This window comes from Anas acuta, chromosome 3, assembly GCF_963932015.1.
Source record: "Anas acuta chromosome 3, bAnaAcu1.1, whole genome shotgun sequence".
Lineage (NCBI taxonomy): Eukaryota > Metazoa > Chordata > Aves > Anseriformes > Anatidae > Anas > Anas acuta.
In genome coordinates this window covers 20,767,724-20,781,032 of record NC_088981.1, presented here as the reverse complement: position 1 = coordinate 20,781,032, position 13,309 = coordinate 20,767,724, and positions in this window count along the sequence as shown.

Sequence of the window (13,309 nt, the reverse complement as noted above, 5' to 3'; positions counted from 1 at the left end):
AAAAAAAAAAAAAAAAAAAAAGAAAAGGGTTTGAGCAGCATCAGTTCTTCAGAAATACATATATACATATTTTAGGTGATTTTTCTCTAACAGTAGCTGACTGATTTATGCTATGTTCCTTAAAATGGTTTTAATTCTTCTGTTAAATTCCCTACTTTGTGAACTTTTTAGTTCTAGCCTGTGTTCAGTGACGTCTGGTAAACACAAAAACATCCCACAGGCTTCTCTCTGATGCTTTTGGGTCTGTGTTAAGTGCTACTATTCCAGGATCCACTAAGATGAAGGTGAGCCTAGTTTCAGCTTTTATGAAAATAGTTACTAATCTTTCTTTGGAACAGTTCCTACTGCCCTTGGTGGGAGGTGAGCTTATAATGATAGCAATAATTAATTTAAAATTTTTCAAGTTTCTCTCTTTGGTGAAGAATCATATTCCTGTGCTATACTGAGTCTTGCCATATGAAGTAAACCATCCCACTGGCTTCACTGGAGCAACTCAGAATAAGATAAAATGGAAACATTAGGCAGCAAAGCATTATTTTGGCTAGGACAGTGTGTTTTAAGCTACAAAATATTAACTGTAAACATGAGTCAATGAGTTTTCACTTCTAGACCATGATTTTAAAAATAGGATATTAGACTTAATAAGCAATGCAATATGCCACAACTGATGTGTTAAATACAAAAAAAAATATTCATGGAAACAGAACAGTGACAGATCTGTTTGAAAAATAAATACATAACAATTAAAAAAAATATGAAGAAAAATTGCAAAGAGTGCAATTAAATGTTTAGGATATGATTGGAGATCACTTACTACCGCCAGGGTACCAAAAGTGCTGAAATAAAAACATAAGTGTAATTATAGAGATTCTGTCAGAACATCTAATTTTCAAAATCATTTCACTGTTAAGAAAGAATTGTCTTTTCGATGCTAGTGGCAGCTATGCTATCCAAATTTCCAGGTACTCCTGTATTTCCTCTTATGAGAGGAAATACATAAAGAAAAATCACACACACAACTTGGATATTTGGATATTTTTATTTCTTACATCGATGCCATTAAGTATTCACTCTGTATTTACAGTATTATAGCAGAGACCTGAATACTTCTGTAGCATAAGAACAGGTCTTTTGTTCATTGACCATTGAATCTCTTTAAGTTTATAAAGGATGGTGTATGTGTGGTCCAGATACTCAGTACACTCTAACCCATGTAATGGATTTTAATGGAGAAGGTCTAGACAGAGTTCATACAAACAGAAACATGAGAGCATGGGAGCTTTTGAAAGGGTGGTGAGCTGGGAACTGCAAGTGGTAAGAGTTGTGCCAATTATTCCAAAGTGCAGATCTACGTTCCTGGGTGATATAGCTAAGACATTACCCAAGAGCTATCAGTGAGCATTGTACATGTCCGTATGGGAACATTGTGTGTTAATCCTGACCATTTCCGTGAATAGAAGATGCTGGGTCTCCACAGAAGAGACCCTACCCCATCTGTTCCTATGCTGAAGCCATCTGAATTTGGCACAGAGCATCCAGAGATGCTGCTGAAACCTGGGCATTCTTCATATAGCTGGAAATGGGCAGGGATTTTTTCAATATTTCACTGAAATAAACACACTTCCTTCCCAATAGTCCCATGGGTAGAGTTATTCAGCAGAAGGAGGGGGTGAGAAGTCCACTGTGCTCAAGAATGGTTAAGAATTTGAGTATTTACTAAAATGTCCTAACTTTTTGATTTTGTCCCATCTTGTGGGAAACCAAGTAAGCTCAGGGGGTTTCTGAAAACAGACAGTTTTCTGTGCTAAATAGAAACAGAAAGTGTAAAAGTACAATCACAAGTGTTTCTGAACTGTTATCTGGGTCTTCAGCACGAACCCAGTAAAAGCAATGACCTAGCACTGAAGATCAGCCAGCCCTGGGTTCAAACACAACATGCCACAAATAACTGGCTTTGGGTTTGGATCTGCTCCAATAGCGGGTAAGGATTTTTTGTTTGCTCTTATATTTGGTCCAGTAATTTTCCAAACTTCCATAAAAGGCTTGTTTTGATTTTGGCAGAAAGTTCTGGGCCAGTTTCTGTAAGACAGGGCTGTTTACCTTTAGTTTGAAGCAGTGGTTTATCTCATCAGAATTGCAATATGTATGATTAGCTACCTCTCTTCTTTCTGATGCAGAATAGTGTTTTATTTTAACCTGTTTTTTGTTTGTTTGTTTGTTTGTTTGTTTTTTTCCTTTTGTCTTTTTTAACCCATAGCTTTTATTTTTTTTATTATTATTTTTAACACAGTTTTTGTCGAGTGCTTCACCTGCTCCTTTAAATACTATCTGGGAGATACAAACATGCATTACCTATCACCATTTTTGAACAGTATATTTATAATTTTTATTATTTATGTTTCTAGCTTGCAGTGTTGGTGCAAATGTATTAAATACTGTTAAAACCCATGTGCTTTAGCATCTGTGGAATATCATCACACCTCCAAGGCTAAGCCTGAAGCTAAAGTGTTTAAGAATTTATATGGCCATTCTTTTTCTCTGTCTGTGGCATTAGAGAGAGGGAAAAAAAAAAAAAAAAAAAAAAAGCAATAATGGAATGCATAACCTACATCCACAGAAAATATTACTGGCCTATTTATGATTATGATTCACGGTTTGGTCACTAGAAATATACTGTTCTGCAGGTTATGCCTTTAGCAGTTATTTGTTAATGGCAACTCCTACACACATTTTCCTGCAAGTGTTTTGGATTTCAGGAGAGAAAATGTGTCCTTCAAACAAGTTATTTCTTTGAGGGATCTTTCTGTAAGTGGGTTCCGCTGTGTATTGACTACTCATAATATTTTCTGTTATCATCTTGTCAGGGTTCAATTCATTACTCCATTCATTATTCAATTTGTTGGGCCATGAGCATCTGAATAATTGAAAACTGCAGAAGTATTATAAATTATAGTGTCTCCATGAAATCCCAGTTTTAGGGTTTATGACTTGACTTTAAGAAATCACTCTCTGTTGAAAGTTGGCATATGAGGTCTCATCTTTAAAGCAGAATCTTATCAGTGTGGTTTTTTATTTTTTATTTTTGTGGTTATTATTTTTTAATAACTTTATTGTTGCATACTTAAGAACTCAGGCTGCTTAAATTACGGACTTTTTTTAACAGTTTATCTATTTTTTAATTACTATTGCCATCTCAGTGATGTGGTCTGGGGACAGATAAAGAAATTAATTTATTTTGAGGTTAATAAGCAATTTACAGCTGTTAATTAAAATTCCTTTCCTTTCCTTTCTATTTTTTTTTTTTTTTTCCGTCTTCACAAAATAGAGTTAATATTGCCCCACTATATTAAAGATAAAATATTTTTTTGGTCTATTGCAGGTCAATGATGTTCCTGTGCAGGAATATAAGCTGACATTTAGTTGTTTTTTAAAATAAAGTCCAGTATGTCTGGCTCAAATGTGTTTTCTGATTTTATTTTTAGTTGTTCTGTTTTTATTTGGGAGTAATATTATATCTCTATTCTCTAGATAAATTATATTAAATAGCATCATATTTATTTAAGAGAACAGCTATTTAATTTCTAGAAACACGAATACAAACTAGCCTACATTCTTCTCTTGATTATGTTCCTGAAAGATCAACAGAGTTGTACCAGAGCTGTCTGTATTTCTTGCTCCTAATTCTAAACATTGCCTGTCATTTAAGCATTGTGTACATTTAGGTTGTAGGCCAAATTTGGAAAGATATGCTTGAAGCAATGAATTTGCTTTCTGTGTGGATCTGACATTAAGGTTACAAAATAATTTTTAATTTATTCCTGTGCTGATTGTTGCTAGCCTCATCTGCTTCAAAAATGACTGCTATGATGATCTAATTTTGCTATTACAATATAGGAAAATTTTATTATATAGGAAAATTTATAGTCATGCTATTGGCAAGCTACAAGATAGCAAGGATGATGTGATGAAGACACATGTATTAATTATGTGAAGCATATTCTTTGGTTTGGCCACAACCTTTTGCAGAAGACAAGAGAAGGACATTTTCCTGAGAAGACAGTGTGATACTCATTGTCAGCTATCAGAGCTTGATTTTTTAGCCAAACCCAAATGTTTGGCACCCTTGGAGACATCTTGTCTATCTTGTACTCCTCTGGCTGTTGGTCCAACAGGGTACAAGGCTCCTTAGCTTTATCAGCCCTCTCTGTGCAGGTGCCTCTACCTTACAGTCCAGCTCTTGGCCAAAGATTTGAATGTGTTTTGCCATGACATTAAGTGTTTGCCCGTTGCGACATGCCCTGCCCTTCTTTTGACCACTTGAATCTTTTCACTGTGCTCTTCTGTACTTCTCTTTGTACATTCTGTCTTCCCATTCTACCACCTCTCTTCACCACTTCACTGGTAGCTCCCAGATTTTCTAACAATCATTTACTTTCTCGCTTTCTGAATTCAAATGTCTTCCATAAACAAATAAAAATAATAACTCTCCCATAGCTAAGATTTTTGATGTTTACACACACCTATATAATATATGAAATCATAGAATCATTTAGGTTGGAAAAAAACTCTAGGGTCATCGAGTCCAATCATTAATCTACCAAGTCTACCACTAAAGCAGGTCCCCAAGCACCATATCTACACATCTTATGAAAACCTCCAGAAATGGTGACTTAGCTACTTCCCTGGACAGTACATTCCAACGCCTCACAACTCTTACATTATGTGTACACACATTATGTACAAGTCTTCAAACATTAATTTCTGTATATGCATATACATACTTGTGCACGTATATACTCATAAAATGCTTATAGACTGGAAAACACGATTCTGACCAAATATCATCTAATGCAACTTTTATCTCATCTTCCCTTAAAACATAATTTGTCTACTTTTCTTGGCATTTTAGGTCTGTAGATATATGGCTGTGTAGTTCTGTGACAACTAGGGTGATCATTCTCCCATCAGCTTGGAAGACCTGGGGTCTCTTATACAGCAAACAGCTGACTGCAAATTTACAGCCATGAAATAATTCACCTAGAAGAAGCAAAAATGGAATTGCATAATAATTTGTAGAATTTGCCCCTCTCCGCAAAGAAAAGGAAAGAAATAAAGTTGCTACACACTTATTTCCTACTGGTGTGTATTGCTGTTTCTCCAACATGAAAGAAGTAAATAGAAAAGTAAATTCATCCCTTTGTGATTTAAAAATTATGAATTCCCACTGTTTAAAAAAAAAAAATGTATTATTTGCCAGAGTCAAAGTTCACATCATGTAAAAGCAGAAAACAACAGCTCAGTGTTGGTGTGACAACGGCAAGTTATCTTAATGTGGTTGTTGTTCTTGTGCCTACAGGACTGCCTGCAGTTTGACATTAGTAGTTCTGAGCCTGCTGGAGTTTTGCTTATAACTTTATCAGTTCCTGAACTTCCTTCCTATGGTCACACTTGTGAATCACTGTGAGAGGCAGCACCAAAAAAATGTCTTCAGAACTAGTCAGTAAAAATACACTAAGGACCAACACAAAGAGACTTGATGCCCATGTTTTGTTGCGGGCAGGCACACAAAGGCCGGGTAAAGGTTTAATGATGAGACAACACAGGAAAGTCACCATAGTCTGTGTTCTGCTTTTACTTAGCTAAATAGCTGAATACATGTACAGATGTATCGTCTGCACACAATCTTTAGTGAAAGTGAAGCCAGCACATACCTTTTTTATTCGTATATATATATATATTTATGGTAGGAAAAGGGCAAGTTTGTTTCTACCTGCATCTGAAACCCTTACGGGCGTCTTGATGGCATTTTTGTTTGGATATTCAGTTGGTGGGTCTCACAGATCATGGGCAATATTTTAAGTGACTCTGTTCATTTGGGAAAAATACTAGGGAAACTACAAGAACCAGATGAGAGACACAAGTAAAGACATGTGGCATCTGTTTGAGCCACAACTTCATTTACCCCTGCCATCCCTGCATTGCTTAGGGACAGTGGCCCAGCACAGTCAAAGTATTCCAGCATAACCATACCCCAGAGTCTGCTTCTCAATGTTAAGCTTAATATTGAACACCCAAAATGAGAGAGGATGAAGAGTGAGGTTGGGAGTGATGGAAAGGAGCATGTGGGCATGTGCAGTTGCAGTAGGATAGCAGATGGTAGCCTTGCATAAAGTTCCAGACATGGGATCCCATGGGATAGGAGGTGGAGGAGATGATCTTCCCTGAGAGGGATAGGAAGGTTGCTCAAAGCCCCTAGAAGGGAGTGGAAATTGGTGAAGGGCTTGTACACATTGGGCGAGATTAAGGGGCTTAGAAAGACGTTCAACAAACTCATGATGTATAATAAAAGAAGTGTGAAGAAATGAAGGGTTCTGGACCTGTGGAGGTGCCGGTGGACTATGCCATGGGGAGTGACCAAGTGTAAACCCAGTGTGGAGCTGGGGAGTGTAGGCAGCACTGAAAATGAAAGGGAATGGGAGGAGGGAGGTTGATGAGCAATGGAGAGGGTAAAAAGGTTAGCAGTGAATTGTGCAACATCCTGCTTGCTTTATTTTCTGTCCTGCTATTGACAATCTTATTTCTCAGTCATTATTTAATGGGCAGTTTGTCTGAGTGAGAAGTAAGACTGATTAGGTGTAGGAAGCAAAGTAATTAAAGCTGCAGGATAAAAAACTGCTTTAGGAAATCTGCCCACTCGCATTCTTTATATCAACGACATTGATATTAACATTTCCCAATAAAATAAAGGATTTAATATTAAAACTATTTTTCTTGCTTGCTTTCCATACTTTTAAAAATAGACTCAGGCTCTTCAAAATGCATCAAGCTTGATATCCAGTTCTATAATCAGTTCAAACTTGTTTGACAAATTCCAGCTAGGATCTGCAATGAGTGCTTTTGAGACCTACCTGGATTTTTATTTATGAGTTTTACAGGGTGCACAAAAATGTGTGTGCAGTGAAAATACATCTTTAACAGTGGGGGAGCAGAATTTGTGCCACAAAACCACAGAACGTAGAATCATATTTAATATATTTAGCTTGCTATTGGAAAAAGATTGCTTGTAGGAACGTATAAAACTACTTAGGTATTTTTATAGAACTTTTGCATAAATCTTTTATCCATAACCTGATCTAGTGACATAAATATTAGCAGCTTGTTTCTATTTCATCTACTGTAGAACCACTGCTGTCCTACAGCAATAACCAGCAAGGGAATAGAGCTATTTGCTGCTGTCATAAATAAGAAGGGGTGTCACAGCTGTTTTCATTTGACTGAGCAGTAATGGAGTTAATTATACTTCCAGTCTCTTTGTTTTTGATCTGTGTTTCCAAAGTCATCTAAGCTTCTTGAATTCTTGCATTTTTTTTAACCCTTTTTTCTACTCACCTGTAGAGAAGACTTTGTCTTTGATTTGGAGAGGGTTTAGTTGTTATAATTCTTTTTAGCATTTATCCAAGCTTTTCTTATTAGTTAAAATTTATTATATGAAAATCTCTACTAAAAATCAATGCATTTATTTATCTCGTACAGCATAATGACAGATGGAGACCAAAGTCTTTCTCTAAAAGCAGGATTATAGACTTACCTTTATTGGAAAATAAGTCTGTGTTAAAATCCAACAATTCAGATATCTTGCTTTAAGCAAAAGAACAAAATAATAAAGCTGTGCTTTGATCAAATCAATCACATTGTTAAATGATTGTAATTAAGGAAGTCAAAAGGATGGCCAGACCTGCACAAATGGGATGACAGTTCCTATTTAGGAGCACTAGCCCATAAAACTGCTACACAACAACACATTTGGAAAACTGTATTGGAAAAAACCTCTGTGTTGTTGCTCATTTGTAGCTTTGTCTGTTACTTGCATTTTTGTTTGGTTTTGCTCTCCTTTTTTTTTTTTTTTAATGTATAGAATAAAGATAAGAATAATATAAAGATAAGAATAAAGATAAGAATAAATAGAGCAAAATCTTCATTTATAGTTTTTAATGGCAATATCTTGAATATGGCCAAGATTTTCTCAGAGAATTCAATACATCTGTAGTCATGCAAAGAAATAGAGGTGTTGAAATGACTGTATGATGACTCTGATTGTGAGACAGGTTTATAAAGTTATTGGTTTGATGGGTCTAAGGCACTGAGCATGTGTGAAAATCACAGTGGACACTTTTCTAAATATCTGCATATTTAAAAATATCTCTCAATATATACTCAGTGATTTGCAAATAAATATGTGATGAAATGAAACAGGATAGCAGCAAGTGCTACAACTATAATTCTCTAAAATAAATCATTAATAATAGTTAAATATCAAAAATACCTTTGATATGGAGATAAACAAGGAGATAACTGTAGCAAACAAAAACATAATTGCTTATTATATTTAAAATAAAAGTTACCTGAAATTTAGTATGAGAAAAAACATTTTCAGTAATATGCTCCAGCATAGAAAGTCTATGATAAGTAATGTCACTCTTGGTGCATTTAACCAGTCCTCAGATCCAATTGCTCTATTGTTATTACAACATTGCAAGATCGAGAATTCCATATTATTTTATCCCTTTGTTTATTACATTGACAGATAATTAACAGACAGGGTGAGTTGAAACAGATGAGATAAGAAGAGGTGAGGTATACTTCGTAGCTGTCCTCCCAAAGTGCCCCTTTGATGAGGTCAGGACACAGAGATCACCATGTGCCAGAGTGATATCTCTTATGTGAGCTTTTAGCAGGTTGCCCTCTATCTCAAACTAGCCCAGTGCGGCTCAATAGTGCATATGTTGAGCTGTTACTTATCTGATTTTGTAGGTGAGGAGTGATGCTGACATAATCAAATCTCTTCATAGAAGACAAAAAATGGTTTTGGAGTGGGAAGAATACTTGTTCTCTGATGACTTGAGATTAGTTCAGACTAGAGAGTGAGGTCAAGTTTTTTTGTTTTCCACTGCCAAAAACCTCAGTCACGTACCTCACTTAATGTGACTATATATGATCTTGGTTCCGTTTCCTGTTGATGTAAGTTCTATTCACCCTTTTCTGAAAAGTAGGGAGAAATTTTGATTTGTTTTTGTTTGTTTTGGTGTGGTTTTATTTTATTTTATTTTATTTTATTTTATTTTATTTTATTTTATTTTATTTTATTTTATTTGAAGCTGGGCAAAATGTAAAACCCAGATTGCATTGTGAGATATATAAAAACTCTACTATCAATAATGGATTTAGCCAAACTACCGCCTGTGCTACAGAAGGTCAAATCTTTCACTCTGAAGTCTTTCAGACTCTGAACCCAGTTTGCATATTGAGCTCTCAGAACTATTTTCAACTACCAAGGGCATCTGAGCATGAAGAACACATTTCTTGATGTCTTTAGTTACAAATTGGCACACAGATGGGCTGTAGTAGCATGATGGGGAGGGGGTTCACATCTTAAATCCGCTCTGTTTATTACCCAGGAAGTTTTGATCAAGTTTATGGTGTTAAAGACTCCAACATATCAACTCCATTGAAGAACAGGACAAGCTATTGTAAATATGAACCATCAAAGCATTAGCCATTTCAAAGAAATGAAGCAAATCAATTGTTTTCTATAAAGGTGCCTTTCAGATCTCCTTTTTCAGGTTCTGAGATCCCTTATCAAGTTCAGCATTATTAAATGTTGGACTATGGACTGCAAGAGTAATTTTTTAGGACTTCTAAAGGGTCACTTTGCTGCTAACATGCTTGTCTTTGCATTTATTTTACTTGACCTAAACAGGGTTACACACGCACGTACGCACACACACATACACACACAATATGCATAAACCAAGATTTATTCTGTTGCATATAATACTTGCTTGAGCCCTAACCCAGCAAAGAATTTGAGGACTTATAGAAGATCAAGAATGTGCTTGAAACACTCTCATCAGATGGGGTTGATATTTCCAGTGAAACACATTCACAAATATAATTATCTGGTTTAGTTTCTTACTGTTTATATGCAAGAAAAAAAAATATACTGCTTGCACTGGGGAAATGTAGGATTTCTTTGTAGTATTCCATATGTACTACACATATGCACCTTGCAAACAGCTACATATCCAAATCAGTGGGATAGTTTCTTTATTTGAGTTGTCCATCAGCTGCTGGAAATATGCTGCAGAAACACTGTGCTGATGCTCTCCATATTAGGACAACAGAGATTGTTTGTACAAGTATTCAAGGGTTGGAAAATACTCAATCTATTCTGCCTGTTTTCTGCTCAGCATAATGGATGTGAAAATATTTTGATGTTAATGTTGTATTTATAGCTTTTATTCTACTAACTTTAAGGAATTTCTGCTCAAAAAAAAAAAAAATCTAATGAAATGTAGGAATTACTTAAATTCAAGCACAGAGGGCATCCATCTTAAAGTACATGCTTGAATTTAAATAGAAGGTTAAATGTCTTCATAGAATGGAGTCAATATTTTCAGCCCAGTTAGCCTTTCCATTATGCTTGGTAATTGAAGGCACCTGACTTCAATGTATGCTTTCTTTAACACACCAAAGTACTGAGCTGCCATTTTAAAAAAAAAAAAATAATAATAATAATAATAAATAAATAAATAAATAAAGGCTAGAATGAATTTCCTTTTCCAGTAAAAAATAGAATTTCCTCTCCAAAATTACATTGGCTTGAGTTCCATTATGCCTTATATACTTTCCAACGCCAGTGACAGGTTTAAGATCTGGTATTTGTGATGCTTAAGAGCTAAAAACATATGATTTATATCTCTATTTATATCTCTGGAAACTGCATTTCTCGCTTTTTAATGGGACAAACAGAAGTTGTACCTAGCTCTGGAATGTCCAGAGTAATTGAACCTTAAAGCTATAATATGCATATAAACACAAAAGTTACTTCAGGTCATTTTAAAACATGATTTTAAATTAATGAGTTATATCTTTCTCAATTTGAAACCAAATCTGGTAATAATTTAGCAAGATGGATTTTGGACACGATATCTATCATACATGCCTGCTTTCCAAAGCATGCAGTAAAACACAGAGTTTTTTACACAGAGTAAATTGCTTGATTGCTTTACTTTCTTCCAAGATTCAGCTCAGTGGAGTAACAATGGGACAAAATTGGTGAGAGAGACCTTTCCTGTGCCTCAGTGACAAAATTTTTCATTTTTTTTACTTTCTTGTAAACCTCATCTTCTAATCCCGGTCTCCTATTGACCCTGCAAGAATCAGTCAGGAGAAAGGTGACAGAGGTGACAGGGTCTGTTTTCCTTTTTTTTTAATTTTTATTTTTTACTTTTTTATTTTAGAGCAAAACCATCTTAAAAAAAAAAAAAAAAAAAAAAAAAGCTAAAAAGAAAAAGCAAATTCTCTTTCATGGGATTTTAAACTGTGTATATGAATAGTGAACATTTCTCTAAAAGAGGAATGGTAATACTATTCTGACATAAATGTAAATCTACTTTTTCCTACAAATTAAGGCTTCAAAAATTATGAATATATTCTTGCTGAATACTGATATCCTCTCCTTCTTCCTCCACATTTTTCCTACCCTTTACAACTCCCTAAATTATAAGGGAATTAAAAGTCCATTAGATAGTATACATTAACATATGCTATTATGGTTCTAGCTAGTGAGCGTGGGCAGAAGCTGCTGTGTGATACGATTTTCCATTACTGTGCTTTGGAGGCAAAACATAATATTGTTTAATGTTTTGCTATTTTTTTTAATAAAGTGATAAATTTCTAAGCTATGTCATGTGACCTAAAATAGGGAAAGAAAATACTTGTTTCTAAAATATTCTTTCCATTAATTACTATATTGAAAAAAAGCCTAGTTCATTCCAGGTTTCCAGACCATGTCAAAGCAGCCTTTTATAGACATCTATAGAATACCATCTCCCAAGGAAATTTGACTTTCTTTTTTTTTTGTTCTCAGTAAACATAGTTGCCACCTGCTTTGAAGCAAAAATAGCAGTTGTAAATTTTTTGAAACATAAAAAAATACAGTTTTTAGGTTCTGTTTGCTTTGGGTCTGCCAGATAAGCCTCCAGGAGCAAGAGGTTATGGGCTATATGTCCTTGACCAAGTCAGCTGCCCTTGCTATATCCTCATTTTGCCACATATACAATGGCATAATGCTTCTCTACCTCTTGAGATGGAACTTAGAAATTATATTTAAAATTTTCAATGTGTTTAGAGAGGATTTTTCAAATCTGTAACATGTTTAATTGCAAAGTACTACAGCTGGGCAAAATATTGGGCATATTAGTGCTATGTTTTCTACCAGTTCAAAAGACTTTATCATTGTGCTACCACAAATTTAGGACAAAATACCAGGTATAAATCTTAACAGTCAGAGAAATTTACTTACAGTTACCTTTTTTAATATTATTGATAGCAGATTTATATCTGTGACCAGGGAAGAAGTCATCTGAATGCAGTCATGGATGATTTTAAATTAAACATAAAGTTTAAGAAAATTCTGGCTAAATGTCATCAAGATCCATCATACCAAGCTGTCTGAGAGGCTAAAGGGCATGCTGTGAGTGAGATGAAGGGCAAAAGCAGAGCCAGAGCCAGCATGTGCAGGCAGTGTGGTATGGGGATTGTCACAGGAGCAATCTGAAGAGAAGATGGTCACTCCATTTGTGTGACCAGCTCCCTCCTAACATCTATTCCTCTGCTCCATCCCCTTCTACCATTTCTATGCAGGCAGCATTGTGGGCTCCTGAACAAAGATTTATTTATTTATTTTTCTCTAAAAATCCAGCTATAATTTACAACTCTTCTTTCTGTGTTTACCATAAAAGGAAAAGTCTAAATTTGAAATCAAATTTTAATGTGAACTGAAATTTAATATATGGAAGACATGGAATATTTATGGCCATGTTGTTTGTATTTGGAGATAAAAATAGCCTTTTCATGAAAAACACAATATTGACCCAAATTCCATTGTTTCCCCTGCAACACATACATTAAGGAGTCCTAAGTGGATAACGGGAAAGAACAATAATAAGGATAACAATAGGTTACAGAAACAATTAGGTAAGGAATAACACATGACAGGTAATCCAGTGGTAAATTTATAGGCATGCTGCTCTCTCCTCAGGAGCCCTATGAGACACCAGGCCAAAGGCCAAATACATTCCCAAGGAATGTGTACTGAATCACAGGCCTGCAGACTGCTTGCTATTATTAGAATTGTAAAATGTTACTGCTGATTTTTGTATATCACACTGTGTGGTTAATTTAAAAATGTGGCCAGGCAATTTATTGTGTGTATGGGATGTCTATTTTCAATACAATTTTCTTTGAT